This window comes from Peromyscus eremicus, chromosome 13, assembly GCF_949786415.1.
Source record: "Peromyscus eremicus chromosome 13, PerEre_H2_v1, whole genome shotgun sequence".
NCBI classification, from domain to species: Eukaryota; Metazoa; Chordata; class Mammalia; order Rodentia; family Cricetidae; genus Peromyscus; species Peromyscus eremicus.
The window spans coordinates 21,342,371-21,363,451 of NC_081429.1; the positions used below are offsets into that span (position 1 = coordinate 21,342,371).

Consider the following 21,081-nt stretch of genomic DNA (forward strand, 5'->3'; position numbering starts at 1 on the left):
CCTGGTTTGTTTCTTGGCAGCTTTTCTGACTTCAATTATCCCATTTCTCTTTAACTACCTCTTGCTTCTGGGCTTCCTACTTTTCTTTATTCTATATGTCTTTCTTTCCTTCTTATTCCATGGCTGGCCCCTGGCATCCTCCTCTCCTTTTTTGCCCATTTCCCCTTCTTCTCTTGACCCTAGTTTACTTCTATTTATTATCTCTGCATGCCAGCCCCTCCTATCCTTTCTCCTGCCTCACCATTGGCCGTTCAGCTCTTTATTAGACCATCAGGTGTTTTAGGCAGACAAAGTAACACAGCTTCACAGAGTTGAACAAATGCAACATAAAAGAATGCAACACGCCGGGTGGTGGTGGGGCACACCTTTAATCCCAGCACTCGGGAGGCAGAGGCAGGGGGATCGCTGTGAGTTCAAGGCCAGCCTGGTCTACAGAGTGAGATCTAGGACAGGCACCAAAGCTACATAGACAAACCCTGTCTCAAAAAACCAAAAAACAAAAAACAAAAAAAAAAAAAAGAAAACACCCTTTGGGGTTGGGGACTTAGCTCAGTGGTAGAGTGCTTGCCTAGCAAGCACAAGGACCTGGGTTCGATCCTCAGCTGCACCACACACACACACACACACACACACACACACACACACACACACACAAAGAATAAGAATGCAACACATCTTTGCATCCTTAAACAAACATTCCACAGCATAGATGAATGTAACACACCCTAAACAAATATTCCACAACAAAGTAAAATGTTAAATGCATGGCAATATTCACAATTTATTGGTTGTTTCCCACCCCTTCTTCCTATTTTAATGCTTTTCACACCATGAAACTCTCCTAGTTAGCTATGTAGGGTGCCTAGGAAATGCAGAGAACTTACAGAGTCCAGGGAATTTCCCTGTCTCTGAACACAGGAAACTCTTAGATATATCAACACACCTTTATCTCCCTCTCTAAAGAACTGGAAAATTCTACCACTAAGCACTTAGACAGAAGGATCCCAACTTCTACTGCACCCTGTCCTAATCTAATTCCTTAAAAGATGTTGAATCTGAGTCGTCTTGGCCCCAGAGAGAAGTCACATTCCAGTTGGGCTTTTGTACAGGCAAAAAAGCAGGAAACTAGTGAGAGATACCCTGTGTACAGGAAGGAAGGGAGCTGATGAGAGATGCACTTTATTTAACTTTTCTTATCTGAGATAACCTGGGCATCACCTTGGGATGGAGATTAAACTCTTGGATCTCCCTACATTTGGCTCACTCATGGAGGGATTTTCCAAGGACAGGAATGAAATCTCTATGCAAAGAATCCCTCATGTTAAGAGTTCTTCACAATCTTGATAGCTAAGTCTCCTCTCTGTTCTGAAATTCCAAATGAGCACCCTCAAAACAACCATCCTCCTCTTGAGAATCGGGGCTCCTTTTCCTTTGATTGACGTTGGGGACCCTAGGACAGGTACAGGTCTAATTTTCCCTGTCTGATTCAGAGAAGACAAAATGCATTTAGGAAGCTTCACTGACAACCATGACCAGTTATGTCCAAACATTTGAATGTATGACCCAATAGAATAATGTGCCCAACAAAGATGTGATTTTAATTATAGACCAGCAACCCTAGGCAGGACAGGGCCTTCCTCATTCACTCCAGCAGGGACAGCCCGAGAGGCTCCTGGGCAGGTGGACCTCTGAAGTTCCTGCTGTCCACAGAGGGCCGAGTGGTTGGACAACTGCCCTTCATCTTGTGTCACCTCTTTTGATATCCTGGGGCTGTGTACACCATGTGCCAGCTCCACTGCCTCATGTGACTGCCTTACCTGCGCCACCCCAGAGTACTTTGCCTACCTTTGTTAGAACTGAGAAAACACACACACACTAAACAATGGCGACTCCAGTGCCCTTTATTTAGTAGAGAAAGGGTGGCCTTGCCAGGTGCAGATGGCTCAGCAGATCGTGGGTTGTCCTCCTGCCCTGGTGGTCTCAGCAATGAGACAGAATGTCTGAGGGAGTAGAGCATTTTTTCTGAGTCCCATATAGAGGTGACCTGGGGTCACTCTTGCAGAGGGAGGGATATTTCTCCATAGCCAAAAATGCCCTGGTATCATTCAGAGGGACTCTAAAATAGTCACATGGAGAGTCTAATGATTCTGCTGGCATTGCTGCCCATGCCGTGGTAGGTGTCATGGTATTGGCCTCTTCTCAGGTGGCTGAAGCAAAGAGGTCCTCTGACTTGAGGAAGGAGCAGCAGTCAAGCAAGAGAGATCCACCTCTTCCTGGAGAACCAGTCAATACAGCTGGAATGTGAAGGCCCTGTGGGCAGCAGGGCCCTAAATAATGACATCTGAGGTTGAGACTGGATTCTAGGTACTGTGGCAGGAACTAGATTTGCAAAAGAGGAAGAAAACTGGGCACATATCTGAGGGTGTTTCTGGAGAGGTGTGTCTGAGGTAGTAAGACCCTCCTCAATGTTTTGTGTGGAATGTTTCCTCAGGCTGCATCCCCAGCTGTTAAAAAAAAAAATGGAGAAACCAACAGGAGCATGAACATTCAGCTGTCTGGGATTCTTGAATGTGGAAACAATGTGACCAGTTTCTCTCACTCCTTTACCCTGCTTCCCCAACATGACATACTGTACTATCAAATATCAAAATTTCCTTGGGGGCCTGCCCTGAGGAGATTTCTCCCACAGTCCAGGAGAAGACTCTACAAATGAGGAACCTTGGGGCTAATCTGAGGGAACGAATCTAAGTACATGCAGCAGTGATAGCCATCTTCATGTCCTACCCAAAAGGGGAGTGAATAGAGGAGGTGGGGCCAGATAAGGCCTGGAATAAGTCAGAAAGGGAGTTTATGGGCTCAAAACATGTTCTTATAAGTGGTTAGGTGAAATGTTGTAAGTTTATCATAAAGGATGTGGTTTAGCTGCTGTGTGCAATGGGTGGAGTTGGTGCCAGAGCTCACCTCCAAATGCCAAGGACATGGTCCTGGACGCTGTGAAGACTTACAAGGGGAGGGTCGTCCTGGGATAACATTCCCTAGGTCTGACTTTCTAAGAAAGTGTAAGGAAGAGAAAAGAATGGCTGCAGAGCCAAGCCTGCCACCTAGCTGTGCATTGAGAGCTGGGTCACTCTAGAGCTATGTTAGGACACTGGATGTGGCAACTGTCTGGATGGGTCATGTAGCTAGAGTTTTCCTGCCTGGCCCACAGTCAGGACAAATCTCTCTCACCTGCCAGTCCCACAGCTGCTCAGACCCAATCAAGTAAACACAGAGATTTATATTAGTTACAAACTGTATGACTGTGGCAGGCTTCTTACTAACTGTTCTTATAGCTTAATTTAATCCATTTCTATTAATCTATACCTTGCCACGTGGCTCGTGGCTTACCAGCATCTTCACATGCTGTTTGTCATTGTGGTGGCTGGCAGTGTCTCTGACTCAGACTTCCACTTCCCAGCTTTATTCTCCTCCTTGTCCTGCCTATACTTCCTGCCTGGCCACTGGCCAATCAGTGATTTATTTATTTATTGATCAATCAGCAACACACTTGACATACAGACCATCCCATAGCACTTCCCCCCCCCCTTTTTTTTTTCTTCAAAAAGGAAGGTTTTAACCTTAACAAAGTAAAATTACATGTAATTTGGGAATTTGGGCATAGCTTCTTTTACTACTTCCTGCTGGAGGGGGGCGCTGTATCTTATGGGGACACAAAGAAAATTTTAGGATCATGGAGTAGTCCATGAGGCTGTATCGTCTGAGGCAGTTGCCTTGAAACCATTCTGGATGATGGATCATCTGGGCCATGGTGTCATCGGAGACCTTTCAGGGGGGCCTTGGCTGGTCAAACCTGATGTATCTTAATCTGGAACAAGTCCATAGCCTCTGGCTTTCTGTGGGAACAAAAGCAGAGACTCTTTTCCAAAGCAACATATACTTATATCCAAATTTTGAAGTCAAGGTATCTTTAAAATATACATATTGGTTTAACTCAGCTTCCTTTACAATCAAATATCTCTCTGCAGTTAAGAATCCCAAAGACAACGCAATCCAGATTCTCCGTGTAATATTCATGTTTACGTGGCTTATTTTTTATATTAATTTTACTGTCTCTTTAAAGACTTTATTTTTAAAACTATGTTTTTTATATATAACTGTATATATCACCTTTTTTGACTCTTTCAAGCCTACATATCTTTTACACACATTGTAAACTGTTACATCTGAATCTGTCTTATTGTGAATCTATTGTTTAAACTCCACAGCTGTGGCTGCTGGCTCCGCCCACCTCAGCTTCCAAACATGGCAGTGGTACAGTAAGTTTACCGCTAGCTCTGGGAGCTATCGTGGGTCTATGCTTTTATCCAAGCAGCGTGTAGCCCAGAAAGCTATTTTTCATTTTGTACTAACAAAGGCTAAATCCACCACGCAGCTTAATGTGCCACTTGCAGAGGCCTCATTTACGCCATACTGCAGGTTGAGCACACACACTAGGAGACTACCAGTAGCTCAAACCCGCAGCTGCCGCTCATTTGAGAGAGACAATTAGGAAGCTGTTTTTAGCTCTGTTTTAGAATCTTTTTTCTCAATTTTTAGGTGGAAACTCTTGCCACCACGTTGGATGCCATTTGTAGCTAGAGTTTTCCTGCCTGGCCCACGGTCAGGACAAATCTCTCTCACCTGCCAGTGCCACGGCCTCTCAGACCCAACCGAGTAAACACAGAGGTTTATATTAGTTACAAACTGTATGACCATGGCAGGCTTCTTGCTAACTGTTCTTTGTAGCTGGAGTTTTCCTGCCTGGCCCACAGTCAGGGCAAATCTCTTTCACCTGCCAGTCCCCCAGCCACTCAGACCCAACCAAGCAAACACAGAGACTTATATTGCTTACAAACTGTATGGCCGTGGCAGGCTTCTTGCTAACTGTTCTTACAGCTTAAATTAATCCATTTCCATTAATCTATGCCTTGCCACATGGCTCGTGGCTTACCGGCGGCATCTTCACATGCTGTTTCTCATCGTGGTGGCTGGCAGTGTCTCTCTGACTCAGCCTTCCACTTCCCAGCTTTATTCTCCTCCTTGCCCTGCCTACACTTCCTGCCTAGCCAACAGCCAATCAGTGTTTTATTGATTAATCAGCAACACATTTGCCATACATCCCACAGCACTTCCCCCTTTTTTTTTTCAAAAAGGAAGGTTTTAACCTTAACAAAGTAAAATTACATATAATTTGGGAATTTGGGCGTAGCTTCTCTTACTACTTCCTGCTGGAGGGGGGCGCTGTATCTTATGGGGAAACAAAGAAAATTTTAGAATTATGGAATAGTCCATGAGGCTGTATCGTCTGAGCCAGATGCCTTCAAACCATTCTGGATGTTGGATCATCTGGGCCATGGTGTCATCGGAGATCTTTCAGGGGGTCTTGGCTGGTCAAACCTGATGTATCTTAATCTTGAACAAATCCATAGCCTCTGGCTTTCTGTGGGAACAAAAGCAGAGTCTCCTTTCCAAAGTAACATATCCTTACATCCAAATTTTGAAGTCAAGATATCTTTAAAATATACATTTTGGCATAACTCAACAGCTTTTACAATCAAATTTTTTCTGCAGTTAAAAATTCCAAAAACAACACAATCCAGATTCTCTGTGTAATAGTCATCTTCACATGGCTTATTTTTTATATTAATTTTACTGTCTCTTTAAAGACTTTATTTTTTAAAACTATGTATTTTTTTCTATAACTGTATATATCACCTTTTTTCTTTTTCAAGCCTACGTATCTTTTACACACATTGTAAACTATTACATCTGAATCTGTCTTATTGTGAATCTATTGCTTTAACCTGCAGCAGCTGTGGCTGCTGGCTCCGCCCACAGCTTCTCAACATGGCTACGTTTACCACCAGCTCTGGGAGCTATCATGGGTCTATGCTTTTATCCAAGCAGCATGTAGTCCAGAAACTTCTTTTTTTGTTTTATACTAGCAATGTCTAAATCCACCATGCAGCTTAATGTGCCACTTGCAGAGGCCTCATTTCCGCCCTACTGCAGATCAAGCACACGCGCTAGGAACCTGCCAATAGCTCAAACCAGCAGCTGCCGCTCATTTGAGAGAGACAATTAGGAACTGTTTTTAGCTCCGTTTTAGAATCTTTTTTTCTCAGTTTTTAGGTGGAAACTCTTGCCACCACGTTGGGCGCCATTTGTAGCTGGAGTTTTCCTGCCTGGCCCACAGTCAGGGCAAATCTCTTTCACCTGCCAGTCCCCCAGCCACTCAGACCCAACCAAGCAAACACAGAGACTTATATTGCTTACAAACTGTATGGCCGTGGCAGGCTTCTTGCTAACTGTTCTTACAGCTTAAATTAATCCATTTCCATTAATCTATGCCTTGCCACATGGCTCGTGGCTTACCGGCGGCATCTTCACATGCTGTTTCTCATCGTGGTGGCTGGCAGTGTCTCTCTGACTCAGCCTTCCACTTCCCAGCTTTATTCTCCTCCTTGCCCTGCCTACACTTCCTGCCTAGCCAACAGCCAATCAGTGTTTTATTGATTAATCAGCAACACATTTGCCATACATCCCACAGCAGTTCTTATAGCTTAAATTAATCCATTTCTATTAATCTATACCTTGCCACGTGGCTCGTGGCTTACCAGCATCTTCACATGCTGTTTGTCATAATGGCGGCTGGCAGTGTCTCTGACTCAGACTTCCACTTCCCAGCTTTATTCTCCTCCTTGTCCGACCTATACATCCTGCCTGGCCACTGGTGAATCAGTGATTCATTTATTGACCAATCAGCAACACACTTGACATACAGACTATCCCACAGCAGGGTCATAACAAGGGAGAGGTTTATGAAAGGTGACTGAGGTCTGGACTGTGTGTTAAGGGGGTAGCCGTGAGAATGACTAAAATGGGTATGTCTGATGGGGAGCCTGTTCTGAACAGCAAGTCAGGATGGGGGAGAGATCCTGGGTCTGGGGCATGTCCAGTAGGGCTAATAAAAACGGCTCTTTTCTGGGAGCCTTGACTGGTTGGTGTGGCCCAGGTACTCACCCTCAGGAGAGACCTTATTCAGCCTTGTTTTCCTTTTTCTCACAAGGACACAGTGCACCTTAACTCGGTCTCAGACACAGGCACAGTGTTCGGTGTAGGGAGTCATGCAGCCTAGTCTCTGATCAGCATATGAATGCCTGTCCAAGGGGTCTCTGCATGGCAAAGCCTGTAGAGATGGTCTCTCACTTGGCAAAGAACAGTGGACCTCAGACATTGCAGAACTTGCCTGAATTCATGCAGCTTGTAGGCTCTTTTCTCTCTCATTGTACTGTTGATTCTTAGATGGTTTTTAATTTTACCGTTCTGGAAAGGAGAGTAAGGCATGATTACCACAGACTAGGGAAAAAGCCTCAGAAACACACACAGTGACAACTGCTGAAAGTAAGTTCCCTGGACACCAAGCATATAGAGCCAATGTTAGGATCTGGTATGCTCCAGGAGGAAAAAATGCAATGAAAATGTGGGATGAGTGCTTCCATCTCCACCATACACAGGAGCTTATATTGGTGAAAGAAAAGTGGTGTGGTAGTACAGGGAAAGAGTGCCTTACCAAAGTCTGCCTTTACAGAGACTGACACATGGGACCCTCTTGTAGAAAAGGGAACTATTTCAAAGCATATCTTACAGACATGAAATACTTGTTGGAGCTTGGATACTGTTGTCCTTAAAGCATTGTACCCATGTCTATTAGTTTTTAATTTGGAACTACAAGTAGCTGCTCTGAGTACTGTGAGAGCAGGATATGTGTGGCTGGATATTTAGTTAAGCCTGCAAAAATGCTGAACTCCATGTCTAGAATGAAGTCGTGTGGGGGTTGGGAAAGTGTGTTTTGGGGAATCATAAAGTGGAGCAATGAGGGCTTATATAACGACCACGATGTCTTTCTTAAAATGTGATGTTTTCTTAAAAGTCAAAAAGTAGAGACAGTAATGAAACTGTTCATGTATCCTGGGAGAAAACCTCTGTTGAAGTATAAATAAAGGTGGCTCAAGCTACCTGGGGTCACTTGAGTGCCTTCCACCTGGTGGTCAGATTTCTTCCTCACATGGGCATCCCTTCCCAGGCAGTCCCGAACACACTAAGTACCCTGTTCTTCATACTGAAAGTTTAGAAGCATTGGATTATGATTCCAGCAACACCTGGGTGGCGCAAGGTAAGAAAGGACTGAGGCGACCATCCCACACAAGAGCTCCCGCAAGAGGATTTGGGTTGGGCATATGCAGCCATGTTTCTACCATCCTAACCTTAACCCATGGACCTTGGATCACATTCCCAAAGCAGGTCCTAAGAAAGGCTGGCAGGAGGGAGGCAGAAAGATCTGAGGTGGAAATGGAGTCTCCTCTTGTGCTTAGGTATGCAAAGTAAGCGTTTTTCACCAGCCCCTTACCAGGGACAGCAGAGAGAAGGTTCCTGCTGGTCATTTGCTTTAGGATTGTTTTTAGTATGTATGCATCTTAAAAATTTATTTATTTTATGTCCTGGCCACAGTTTCCCCTCCCTCCTCTCCTCCCCGTCTCTCCCCTTCATCCTGTTTGTTCCCCACTCTCAATCCACCCCTCCTCTGCTTCGATTCAGGAAGGGGCAGGATTTGGTTGCAGCCAAAGCCTCTGCTACAGACCCTGGGACCTGAGACTGCGTGGGGACTTCCCTTTGAGAGATTATAGACATTTCCTCAGGGCCTCACTTATGCCAGGCATGTGCCCCAGGACACAGCTGCACTGTCAGCTCTCTCCCCTCATAGCTATTCAGAACCCCATTGTGCTAGCATCAGAAGCTAAGAGCCTCTGAGTTGGCCTTCCTACCTTAGCTAAAAGAGGATGTCCTGGGTGATCTTCAGTTCTAAGACCAGCCTGAGGAAGACTGTGGGAAAAGTAATCCGAGCGTAGGCTTTCTGTTTCATAGTGAAGTTCTGAGTGGCTCATATCACCCACCCTTCTGACAGGAACACCTTGACCTGTCTTCTGGGAGATAGGACTATATGGATTTGTTAGTGTTCCCTACAAAAGAGGATTTGAGTAAGGCAGGGAGGGAGACCTCTGACCCACTTCTTTGGGGTACCCACTCTCTACCTTGTCTTCACGTCCTCAGAGAATATTTGTTCTTGAACTGGTTGTTGGCTTCTCAGAGCTTCAGGGGTGTGATGCAGGTTTCTGATAGAATCCAGAGCCTGTATTTCATTCATTTTACACTTGCTCCCAACCTCCTCACTGAGTGCAGCGCACAGGAGCAGAAGAGCTCTAAGGACAGATATGAGTATGTTACTGATGAAGGCAGGGATGAAAGCCAGGAGAGCCAACATGGGTCAAGATCCCGCTGGAAAGCCTGCCCTGGGCTTTCTGGACTCCAGTTTCCATAGAAGGGTCTGTTGACACTACCAAGTAAGGGATGGAAAAGGTCCCAACACAGAATAAACAAAGAAGCTTGAACAGTGGAGCCAGGAGCTTCCAGGCTCAGGGACCACACTGTGGCAGTCATGCTCTGAAATTTAGTTTGTTCTCATCCCTGAGTAGGGATAAAAGTTCCTGGCTTGCTCTCCTCACAGGTAAATGAGAGCACCCTTGGGCAAAGGCTCTGAGTATGCCAATGGGGGTAGCCATGTCCTAAAATGTTACATACTTACTGTTACAGCCACATTAAGTTTGGTAAAGTAAACTGGGCATAAAGAACAGGGGTAAATCATCTAGAATGCTAAGATTCAATCAGATCTAAAGCCAGAGAACTAAGCTGAGATGTTGGAGATTGCCTAAATCAACAACCAAGGCAATTCTGAGGGACAGAGATCTCGTTGTCCTGACTGGCATCCAAAGAAGGAGAACAGCACAAGTGTGGGCCGAGGTCAAGGCTCCCATTTCCCCAGAGCAGTCATAGAGTTCTCCAACAAGTTCTGACACTGCTTCTTGTCCATTAGGTTCCCCACCTGCAAAAACATTTGGAGGAGTAAGGAACAGTGTTCAATCCCTGTGTCCTTCAAAGTGGTTGGAGAGAATGACTTCATAGGGTTATCCTGTAACCTCCAGATGTTAGGCACAGAACATAGGTGCTACACACACACACACACACACACACACACACACACACACACACGTACACACACACACACACACACACAGAACAAAGAGGAAAGGAGAGGAGACAGGGTGAGAGGAGGAAATAAATAGACAATAAATAAATAGACAAATAAATAGACAATGAAACAAGACTACCGATCCTGGGATCCAGCCCCTACTGAGGGCCTAGCACATGTGCGTGTCCATCGAGTGTCAACTGCCAAAGAACAGCTCAGATCATTACACAAAGGCAGCCCAGAAGCTGGGCTCAAACCTCAGATCCAGTCTTCCCTTTCATTTCTTGTCAGTAAGAATGGGATTGGGGCTGTGGAGGAAGAACCGCTTCAATGGTATTAGAGCGGGACTGGAGCAGGCACATGCCGGGAAGTGAGGAACCGGCTGCATGGCTAGAACTGTGAGCCCAGTTCTGTCAGACATCCCACACCTGGAACAAAATCCCAAGAGATGCAGTGACCCAGCTCACAAGGACACCCTCTGACAATTCTGGAGAGACCCTGCTTCAGATTCTTCACATCGAGAAGACTCAGAATGAAGGCTGAAGGAGATTCTGGGAGAAATTGTTTCCTTCTCTGTGACAGAGCTTCGGGACAAGGACACCAGTACAGAAAGCAGGTCTGAAGAGGGGATCGGTGGTTTCTCTGTCTAGTTCCCAGGTACAGCTGGGCCTCACAACGTCTTCCCATCCCACTTCATACTGTCAAAGTCCTTCTTGTCTTAGTGTCTCCATAGTGATAGTAGCACCCGGTAAGGGCATGCTGGGCTGTCTTTATATGGGGACAGGTGAATCAGCCCATCGGCTTGAAGGGCAGAACAGCCTCTCAACAGGATCACATATTGGCACAAGGGCTTCTGCATTAGATGGTGACAAAGCCCCAGCTCAGCCCAGCCTGCAGCTGGCACAGGACCATCCAGAGACTGCACACATCCTAAATGTCCATACAGACATGGATGGACAGAGAGGTCCAGAACCCTGTCCCAACTGTGTTCCCCAAAATCTGGAGTATGGTTCTACTGTGATTGTATTAAGGAAATGTCAACTGGATAATTGGACATAGAGTACATGGAGGTGGGGGTGGGCCATCGTTAGTACCCCTTGAGAATGAGTTTATTTTCTTCTTGGCATGTAGGGCTTGAAGGCACCCTCACTGCTTCCTGCCTGATCATCAGATGCTTTGCATTCCCACTATCCTCTGCTATTGAGAATGGAGTTAGTTCCCTGTAGAGACTCCTGTGGCACTGCAATCACAATGACTTCTTGGGTTGCCAGTTGGCCCATGGACTGGACATGCAGCAGGAGATACTAAGCATCCAGACTTTCATCTGCAGATACTTGTGACAAGACCTGGCCGATGCCCCACACTGTGCTATCAAAATACAGGTCAGAGCTCAGTACTTCTTATCTGTCCATCTGAACTGCAGGGAAATCTCCAGGAGGCCCTTTTGAGCCTTGACCATTGTCCCTCTGCCAGGCAGCAGATCATCACATTAGATTCCATCTGGACATTTGGTCCTATGCATAATGGCCTCACATCCCGTCTCCATCCCTTGCTTAGGTAAGAGAATTGACCTTGTTTTTCCAGTCCAGTCTTGTTCTAGTCAGGCATGACCCTCAGCAACAACGAATCACATGCCTTTGAATTCAGAGATCTCACAATTGAGATCACAATGCCCAGGAAATGCAAGGACCTAGATCACATGGCTGCCATGAAAAAATCAGTACAGTCCCCTCATCCAGGCTCCTCAGATGTGAATGATCGAGTATTGGAAAGATGATGGATATTCTGTAAGCAAGCACTGCCCTTTGAGGGCATGCTCCTGGAATTCCACAGTGGAGAGTCCTGTGATATTGCAGACTTCTCCTCTAGACCAGGTGCCCAGGGTATGCAGGAACTGGAATACAGCTCAGCCTCCCACAGTTGACCTCTTCAATGTGACATCAGGCCTCACAGGACTTGACACACTCTGCCTGTCCAGTTGAACTGTAGGGAGACATTGAAATGGCCCTTTAGGCTTTGACCATAGTCACTCTGCCAGGCTCTAGATCCCTAAGCAGAGTCTGGTATATGAACATCTGTTCCCTGTGGACAACAGTTCCACATCACAACACCCCCACCCTCCCCACTCTGATCACAGTCTTTTGTTGTCTACTGTTAGTTCAGTTACATAGGACACCACCTGAGTATGTTCCAGCAGGATTTCTTCCTGAGGAGGTATGCTAAGTAGCAGGGTTTAATCCAGCTGGTGTAGAAATATTTAGGAACATCCCATTGGACCCCTCAAAACAAACATATACCTTTCTGATATTTCGATGAAAAGGCAGAGAAAATAAAATGCAAAGCACATATGCACCCTTTCAAACCTGCGTGCCCAATTCCTTGGGCTTTTCATTCTGTCTCTTTCAGGGGAGCCACTTTGTTGTTGAACATGGGCTGGACTTGTGTCTTTTGATCCCCAGAGAAGCAGCATAATCTTGAGAGGCAGGCCCTGATTCTCTTGCGCAGTCTCTGGAAGCACCCGATGTTCTGAGGGTTCAGTGCATTTTCCATGTCAGAGTCAGTCCCAGGGGACGGGAGGGTTTCGTCTTCTGATATGCTGCTGCAGACACTTGGAGAAGTCTCGCCTCTGGATAGGGTGGCAGAGTTAATAGTGGGGCTCTTGTTCTGGGGAAAACATAGAGGCATGGAGGCACTTCTAGCCACCTTCTGCCCTGGTGCTGTTGGCACAACAGGCAGGTGCTGTGGTGAGGTCTGGGTGTGGAGGAGGCCAAAGATGGGCTCACTGGCCCTCCATTTTTGGGAAAGACCAGAGACAGAGGGATATGCTAGGGACGCAGGAGGAGCAGCTCCAGCATCCACAGGCTTGACTGCGGTGGTGCAGCCGAGCTCAAGCGGCAGCCCCTCTCGTGCCTGTTCTCTGATAATTAGGTATGTCCCCATAAACTCATCGTATTTGTTTTTTTGCAAGGATTCCAAAACGTCATTTGTATCAAGGCAGAAGTCAGAGAGTGTGTCTAGCACCTTGTGATCTAAGAAGGTTTCACTTGGGATATTGTCTTTCCACTTCATAACCCATGGATGTTGCTGAAGGTCTTCAATGGAGGGCCTCCTCTCTGGGGAAACTGTCAACATTTGGTGAATTAAATTTTCCAGTTGCCCAGAGACGTGAGCTGGAATGTCATAGGTGTCTGTGACGATCTTCCCCTGGATCTCTTCCATGGTGTCTCCTTGGAAGGGGTGGTTCCCGGTAGTAATAAAGTAGAGCAGCACACCCAGACTCTACATATCCGTCTTCTTCCCATCATAGCCCAATCCCAGTATCTGTTCTGGGGCATTGAAGGTCTTGGTCCCACATTGCCTTTGCAGTAGACTTCCTGCTCTATACTTGGTGGCAAGACCAAAGTCTGCCAGCTTCACGTTTCCCTCTTTGTCTAAGAGGATATTTTCAGGCTTCTGGTCTCGATGGACGATGTCAAGGTCATGGCAATACTTGACGGCTCACAGGATCTGCCTGAATATTTTCTGTGCCTCTTCCTCATGCAGCCTGACCTCCTCCATCACTCTTTGGAACAAGTCTCCTCCCAGGGCATACTCGGTGATGAAGGAGATTTGCTCTGGTGTTACCAGCACCTGGAAGAGGCGAATGATGTTGGGGTGGTGCAGTTTTTTGAGGGTCACCATCTCAGATACGATGAACCAGAGGTTCTCCTCAAGGTTTTCTATCAATTTTACTGCCACTGGGATGCCTGTGAGGCGATGGTAGGCCAGTTGCACAGAGCCAAATGCACCGTGGTCGATGGGATAGAGGACCATATATTGGCTGTTCAGGCTCTTCGTGTTGGGGTGGCTGTCCATTGACTAGGTGGTCACTGTGCTCCTGTGCAGACAGGTGGTGGCGAAGTCTCAGCTCAACAACTAACCAGATAGCTGGAGAGTCCCACAGGTCACCTAAATCAGCTCCCTGGTCTGTAGGGACAGAGCTGCAGCCCAGCCCACGGCCTTATATACAGGACCCTCATCCCTCACAGTTGCTCCTTGTGAGGTCAGAGTGAGAAATGGACCAAACACAGCAGGCTATCTATAGCCTACAGTGGCTGTCTTCATGCTGTGCCCCAGGTACCTTTCCCCTTCTCATCAAAATGAGGTTAGTCTCCACCAGCTTCTGCTTCAGTGGATCAGACAGACAGATGGATATTTACTCATCTACAAATTGCAGCCAGCACATTACAGCCAGCACAGTCTTCATGGCCTTTGTCATTGGCCTCTGTGTACCTCAAACCATTTCTGGCTTTTTGAGGATCAGGTACCTTTTGAACAGGTCTCCTGTAGAGAGGCAAAGTCATTAGGGATTTGTCAAAGCCATGTTTACACTCTTCTGTTCTTGGGACCAGCAGGGGACTAAAGGCAGAAAGATCCATGGCATGGGGAGTGCTTGGCCTCTCTCTAACCTGAACCTTTTAGTCCTAGTCCTGGCCCAGGGGTTTGCTTCCAGTGTTGACTAAAGACCACTTTAAATATGAACTCCCAGAAAGTAGGAGGAGGCCCCCTGGGGTCTCTGGGCATGGGCTTACTCTCTTGCTGAGGAGGTAGTGCTAGTTGGGAGTGGGGAAGGGCTCTAGACTCCTGTCATGCCTGTTCACCTCAAGGAGTCCTGGGAAACTGCTGTGTTGACTGGGCTCCTTATAGATAGGAGATCTGAATTTCTCCCTTGTGATCCTGGGTGCTGATTGGCCTTATGACCATTGTCCAGGACGACTCCTAGAGCATGGTTGCAGCTTCCTGTCTGCTTCTCCAACCATCTCCAGTCATTCCTATCTCACAGTTCCTGAGATTCACTCCATTTTGGGGACAGGATCTTGTCTCTCAACCAGAGGTCAAGCTCTTGTTGTCTTTGAGACAAACATAAACTAGCTCATAAGGACTTGTGGGAACTGAGTGACCAAAGTAAAATGGCTACTCTGTCCTGACCCATCTTCTGAATCCTGCTCATCTTCTCCATGACAGGCCTCACCTCCTCTGAAAGCAATGGACTAAGGTACTTTATGGTTTCTTCATGGGTGGTGGGACCACCATCCAGCTGCCTGCTGTCCCACACCATGACCAAAAACATCTTAGGAAGAAAGGATTTCTTTAGCTTGCATATTCCAGTCAAAGCCCATCAATGAAGATAGTCAAGGTAAGAACTCAAGCAGGAGCAGAGAGAAGAATCATGGGGGAAAGTTACTGACGTGTTCTGCATGACTTGCTCAGCTTGCTTTCTCATATGACTCAGGACAACTGCCCAGGGCTGACATCGCCCACAGTGGGCTGGAACAGCCTCATCAGTGTTTAAGAAACTGGCCCATGGCCATGCCCACAGGACAAAGTGGTGAAGGCGATTTCTCAGTTACCTCTCCCTTGTGACTCTTGTGTCAAGTTGACAGAACCCAGCCAGTATTCCTGCCTCCTCTTGTGCCCCTGTAGCGAGACCCCCAAGCAAGACCACCACAGAGACAATATCCCGAGCAAGTACAAAGGGGTTTATTAAAATACGTAAGCCTGGACTTGGTCCACGTCCAACACACTGGCTAGCCAGGTGAAGGAGGACGGCCCTGAGCTCTCAGAGTGAAGGGTTTTTAAAGGGAAAAACTACAAGCTAGGTGATACAAGCCTTCCCATTTCAGGTTATACTTCAGTTAACAGGAACATTTAGCCAAGAGAAGAACTATAGAAAACCAAATACGTTTGGAGACTCTCCCAGTACTGTTGGAGACTTGGATGGATTAAACCTTTGTTTTAGCTATTTCTTGACCAGCAGCTTACCCACCCTGGGGGCAGGGGGTCGCCTTGTCCTGAGTCTTAGCTGGGTGTCTGTGTCTCTGAAACTTGGTTCAGCTTTTATCTTAGTATTTCTAGACATGAAGTTTTCTTTAAAATGGAGTTTCTCTTGCTCTCTCACTCTCAGTCAGAGTCTATCTCCTTCCTGTTCTGCAGTCTGTGAAGAGGCAGTGTCTCTAAGAAGTTGGTAGGATAATAAATGGTTGTGGTAGTGGTTGTTAAGTGTTTTCCTTAGTAGGAATATAGTAGATGTAGTGATGATGGTGGTGGTGTGAGGTGCAGTTGTGTTTGTGGTGGTGTGTACTGATAATCCACACTATCTCTGTTATGCCCAGATGATCAGGACCCAGAAAAGACCACCATGGAGATCTATTCCCACATGTAAAAGCAAAGAACCTTTATTTTCAAGCTCAGTCTCTGTCCCTCACAGTGGTGAGAGCAGAGAGCTCTAAGTCCAGTAAGGGTAGAGTATTTTATCATAGCAGAGGTTAGCATGAGGGGATTTCCAGGGTTCAGGACACTGATTGGCTGACAATTGTCTAGAGGTATGTGTAAAGCAAAAATAAAAAAGATAAAACACAAAAAAGATGGAACTGTGATTGAGGATGAACCTCCATCAGATTGTCTATAACCTACAGGAAAGTGGATGGTTTTTTTTTATTTTATTATATTTATTTTTATTTCATTTTATTTTTGAGACATGGTTTCTCTGGATAGCTTTTGAAGCCTGTCCTGGAACTCACTTTGTAGACCAGGCTGGCCTTGAACTCAGAGATTCACTTGCCTCTAACTCCCAAGGACTGGGAATACAGGCATGGGGCACCACTGCCCAGGCTGGCATTTTCTTGATTAATGACTTGTGTGGGAGGATGGTTGTCCACTGGGGGATGTGGCAACACTGGGCAGGAAGTCTGAGTTGTATAGGAAAGCCAGCTCAGCAAGCCAGTCAACATATGTTTCACTTCCTGCCTCCAGGTTCCTGCCCTACTTGAGTTCCTGCCTTGACTTCCCTTCAATGATGGTCAATGATCAGGATATGTGAGCCAAATAAACCCTTTCCACCCGAGGTTGCTTTTGGTCCTGGTGTTTGGCACATCAATAGAAAGTAACCTAGGACAGACATCTACTTTATCCATAGGTCACCAGGGGCAATGGATACTTTGGTGTCAGAGAATGAATATGGAAGGGAGGCTAAGACACACCCTCTCTGAGAAAAGCCATTGGTGGGCAGAACATTGGGAGATGGGCAAGCCCTAACTGCCACAAGCTGGGGTTTAACTTCCATTATGTAGCCCACTGCTGGAGATGTGGTACTCAGATAGGGACCTTATCTTCTCCTGGCATTTCTAACAGCTCAACACCCAAAGGAGGAGAAACAAATGGCCATCCCCAGCCACCAGGGCACAGGAGCAGCAGCAGAAGGGAAGCAGTCCTGTGCTCAAAGGGAACACTGTTTCAGATGGCAGGAGATACATTGAGACATTCTGCACAGCAGGGTGGTGGTCCTCAAACAAACTCTCCTAAGATATCAGAGCAGCTGCCTGTGGGCTTCCCGTGGCCTGGGCATCTTAAGCAGAAATCATAGAGAACCAGAACCCGGTGGTTCTGAGGGAGTTGGGTAGGGACTCAGGCTAGTTTGGACTATTCCAGTTACAGGTGGAGTCAGGGCACAAAGGGAGCATAGAAAGAGCCCTAGGCCTCAACCTATTGGCCCTCCCTAGCTAGACAGTCCAAAGGCAGGAAGTAATGAGGTTGCACTTGACTTGGCCCATGGCACAGGTCCTGGACTGGATGAAAGTCATTGATGATGTCCTTAGAAAGCAATACGAAGGTGGTTTCAGGAGCAGATCTGGGACTCTTCTGTCCTATTCCATAAGGCTGTCTGCAAAGCTGAAACAGGGCACTGGACACATGCCTGTCTCCTGTTGTTATTTCCAACGGATCTGCTGCTCTCCCCATCTCACATGGATCCTCAAGCCAAGCCATTCTTATGGTAGAGGCTGACATCCAGGCACTGAAGAAGACCACACCTCAGAGTGATACCTGGAGGGGATGATGCTGGCAGTGCTCTAAGTCTGCTGCACCTGTGGATGCAGAAATCAGCATCTCAAGGAATGGTACCTCAGTGGGAACCAAACCATTTCCCCAAATGAAGACTCAAAGCATAGCTTCCAAACAAAAGGAAGGATTGTATACAGCCTTGCTGTGTGGGGAGAAGGTCTGGATGGGCACCAGGCCTGCATTAATCTCAGGGTGGGCTAAATGTCTATAGGGTGGGACCCTAGTCTTGCCCTTTTATGTGCTGTTATCACATCCCACAGTGCCCTCAAGAATGAAGCACCCTGGGGGCCTTCTCCATGTTCCTCTAAACTATGCTTGACTGCAAGGCTGTAGCACAACTCAATCAACCAGCTCCAGTGTGCCACCTACAAACAACAGGATATAGTAGACTTGTAGACATTTGTAGGCATTTGTAGCCTGGACAGGTTCTGGAACCTGTACTGGTACATGTGGAAACACAGCCTCCAGAAAAAAAAGAATGAATGCAGCCTTTCCAAGCAGCAGCCACGAATTAAGAGTTCCACCCTGATGCTCTTCATTGCACATGCTGAGGACACAAGAGCCATGCACAGTTGACTGGCAACTACATAAGCCTTTACTGTTGCCCGTCCCTGTATTCTGCGGTGGATTATATGCAGTACAGGCTGAGGGGTATGAGCCCCTGAGTGTTATGCTGAATGTTATGAGGATACAGAACTCAGCCTGAAAAGGCTTCAGAACAAAAAAAAAAAAAAAAAAAAAGTTCTCTATTAACTCGTTTGAGTGAGACTTGTCTCTGCTCTCTGTGACCCATGCCCAGAAACCTCTTCTACAGATTGGATCCCATAAGTAGCTAATTTTACTTGGCTGTCGTTTGCACCAGATCAAATCCCTCCTTACAGCCAACTGGCCACTTCTGGCATTGCTCTCCTGAAAATGGAAAACACTGCTGCCTAGATTCACTGTCTCACTCAGTCCTCTCCAGGAGTCTCCTAGGAGCTTCCAGCCATGTGCAGTGTCCCAAGGGAACAGCTCACTCCATCACTTCGGCCTGGTGTGTGCTCCAATGGTGACTACTTACAAGGAGGTTGTCACACTCTGCACATCTGTTCCTCTTTGTCTCGATTCCCAGACAGAAGGCAGAAAAATGACAGGACACCACACTTTACAAAACCCTGAGCAGGACCCCACCATGATGTCTCTGTGGGCTCAGGAAATCCTGTCAAGCATAATGCACTGACTGCAGAAGGAGCTTCTAAATGTCTCCTGGGTGAATGAGCCTGGCTCTGCAAATTGGGAGCTTTTCTGCTGTCCAGCTGATGGACTCAGCATTTTCCTACAGCCTCTAGCTATATGTGAGGAAAAGGATGACCTGGGACCAAACCCAGAGCTATCTGGGAGGGAGTCTCTCTGAAGGAACTGTAGGAAAGCTTTGTTTTGAGTGTGTTCACTACTTTTTACTGACTAGCTGGGGAGATGAGCAAGTACCCAGGGATTTTTCCTTTGGGCACAAAAGCTCTTATGCACCATTCACTCTGGGGAAAGTCTCAGCAAAGGAAAAGATATAAAAAAGCCAGCCCTGGGCGAACAGACATCTCCTTAATCCTGTGGTGAAAGCAAACTCAAACCTCTCATGTTAAAGCTGAAATATGACTTTAGAAACTTTAGTCATGTAAAGGGAAATGGAAGTGGTGGACATGAGAGGCACTACGGGAAAGGTAGTTTGTAGTGGCATGACAAAATAGAGAAAGGCAGCTTGGGAGTTGAAGTCTGAAACATAGTGATGCTATAGAGAAAAGCATGCTGGGAAAGATAGCATAGGCAGTACCTGCATGACCAATTCCTCACTAGGCTCTGCAGTGTGCCTCTTTCAGGGGAGCCACTTTATGGGTGAACATAGGATGGGCTTGTGTGTTTGGAGCCTGAGAAAAGCAGCAAACTCTTGACACGCAATTCCTGATTCCCTTGTGCTGTCTCTTGAAGTACGAGATATTCAGTATGGTCCATGCATTTTCCATGTTACGGTCCGGCCTAGGCACCAGGTAATTTCCTCTTCCAATATGCTGCTGTAGATACTTGGGGCAGCCGAAGCATTTGATAGGGTGCATGGCTACAAGTCGGACTCTTCTTCTGGGGACAACATAGAGGCATGGAGGCACTTCGGGCCACCTTCTGCCCTGTTGCTGTTGGCACAACAGGCAGATGTTGTGGTGAGGGCTAGATGTGGAAGAGGCCAAAGGTGAGCTCACTGGCCCTTTGTTTTAGGTGAAGGCCAGAGATAGAGGGATGTACTCGTGATGGGGGAGACGCAAATCCATGGTCCAAAATATTTGCTGAGGTGGTGGAGCCAAGCAAAAACCCCAGATCCTTGTGTAACTACTCTTTCATGATGAGGTATATCCCCAGCATTTTATCATATTTTCTATTTACAAAGGATTACAAGACAGCAGTGACATTAAACCCAAGACAACAGTGTGTCCAGGACATTGGGATATAAATAGGTGTCTCTTGGGATGTTTTCCTCCCATTTCAGGAGCTACGGATATTGCTGAAGGTCTTCAGTGGAGGGCCTCCTCTCTGTGGCAACTGTCAGAATTTAGTGATTTAGGCTTTCAAGTGACCCAGAGACATGAGCTGAAATGCCATAAGTCCGTTTTATGATATTATCCTCGATCTCTACCAGGGTGCTTCCTGAGTAGGGGTGGTACCCGGTGGTGATAAAATAAAGCAACACACCCAGACTCCACACATCTGCTTTCTGTCCATCATAGCCTTTTCCTAGTACCAGTTCTGGGACATTGAAGGTCTTGGTCCCACATTGCCCTTGCAGTACAGTGCCAGTTCTACATTACATGGTGATATCAAAGTCTGCTAGCTTCACATTGCCCTCTTCTTCTAGAAGGATGTTTTCAAAATTCAGGCCTCATTGGATGATGTCAAGGTCATGGAAAAACCTGATGGCTGACACGAACTGCCTGAATATTTTCTATGCCTCTTCCTCCTGCAGCCTGCCCTCCACCCTCACTCATTGGAACAAGTTTTCTTAGACAAGAAATATTGTGCGTTTGTAAGAATCTGGAACAGACAAATTATATTAG

General features: G+C 46.6%; 2 long non-coding RNA genes across 6 annotated transcripts; one reads left to right on the top strand and one right to left on the bottom strand.

Moving 5' to 3' along the window:
- Positions 1 to 756: 756 nt before the first annotated feature.
- LOC131923106 (uncharacterized) lies at positions 757 to 10,130 on the bottom strand. Of its 5 annotated transcripts, XR_009382516.1 has the most exons (6): positions 9,819 to 10,130; positions 9,132 to 9,299; positions 8,865 to 9,059; positions 8,059 to 8,161; positions 7,063 to 7,365; positions 757 to 2,504 (listed from the first exon to the last, which is right to left on the bottom strand). It is a non-coding gene; the product is annotated as an uncharacterized LOC131923106 (long non-coding RNA). The 5 variants fall into 5 exon arrangements; XR_009382517.1 differs by having other exon boundaries at positions 757 to 2,379; positions 9,132 to 10,129; XR_009382515.1 differs by having other exon boundaries at positions 8,865 to 9,020; positions 9,132 to 10,126.
- A 5,029-nt stretch (positions 10,131 to 15,159) lies between these two features.
- LOC131923314 (uncharacterized) lies at positions 15,160 to 17,012 on the top strand. The gene is made up of 2 exons (XR_009382570.1): positions 15,160 to 15,302; positions 16,919 to 17,012. It is a non-coding gene; the product is annotated as an uncharacterized LOC131923314 (long non-coding RNA).
- Positions 17,013 to 21,081: the final 4,069 nt, after the last annotated feature.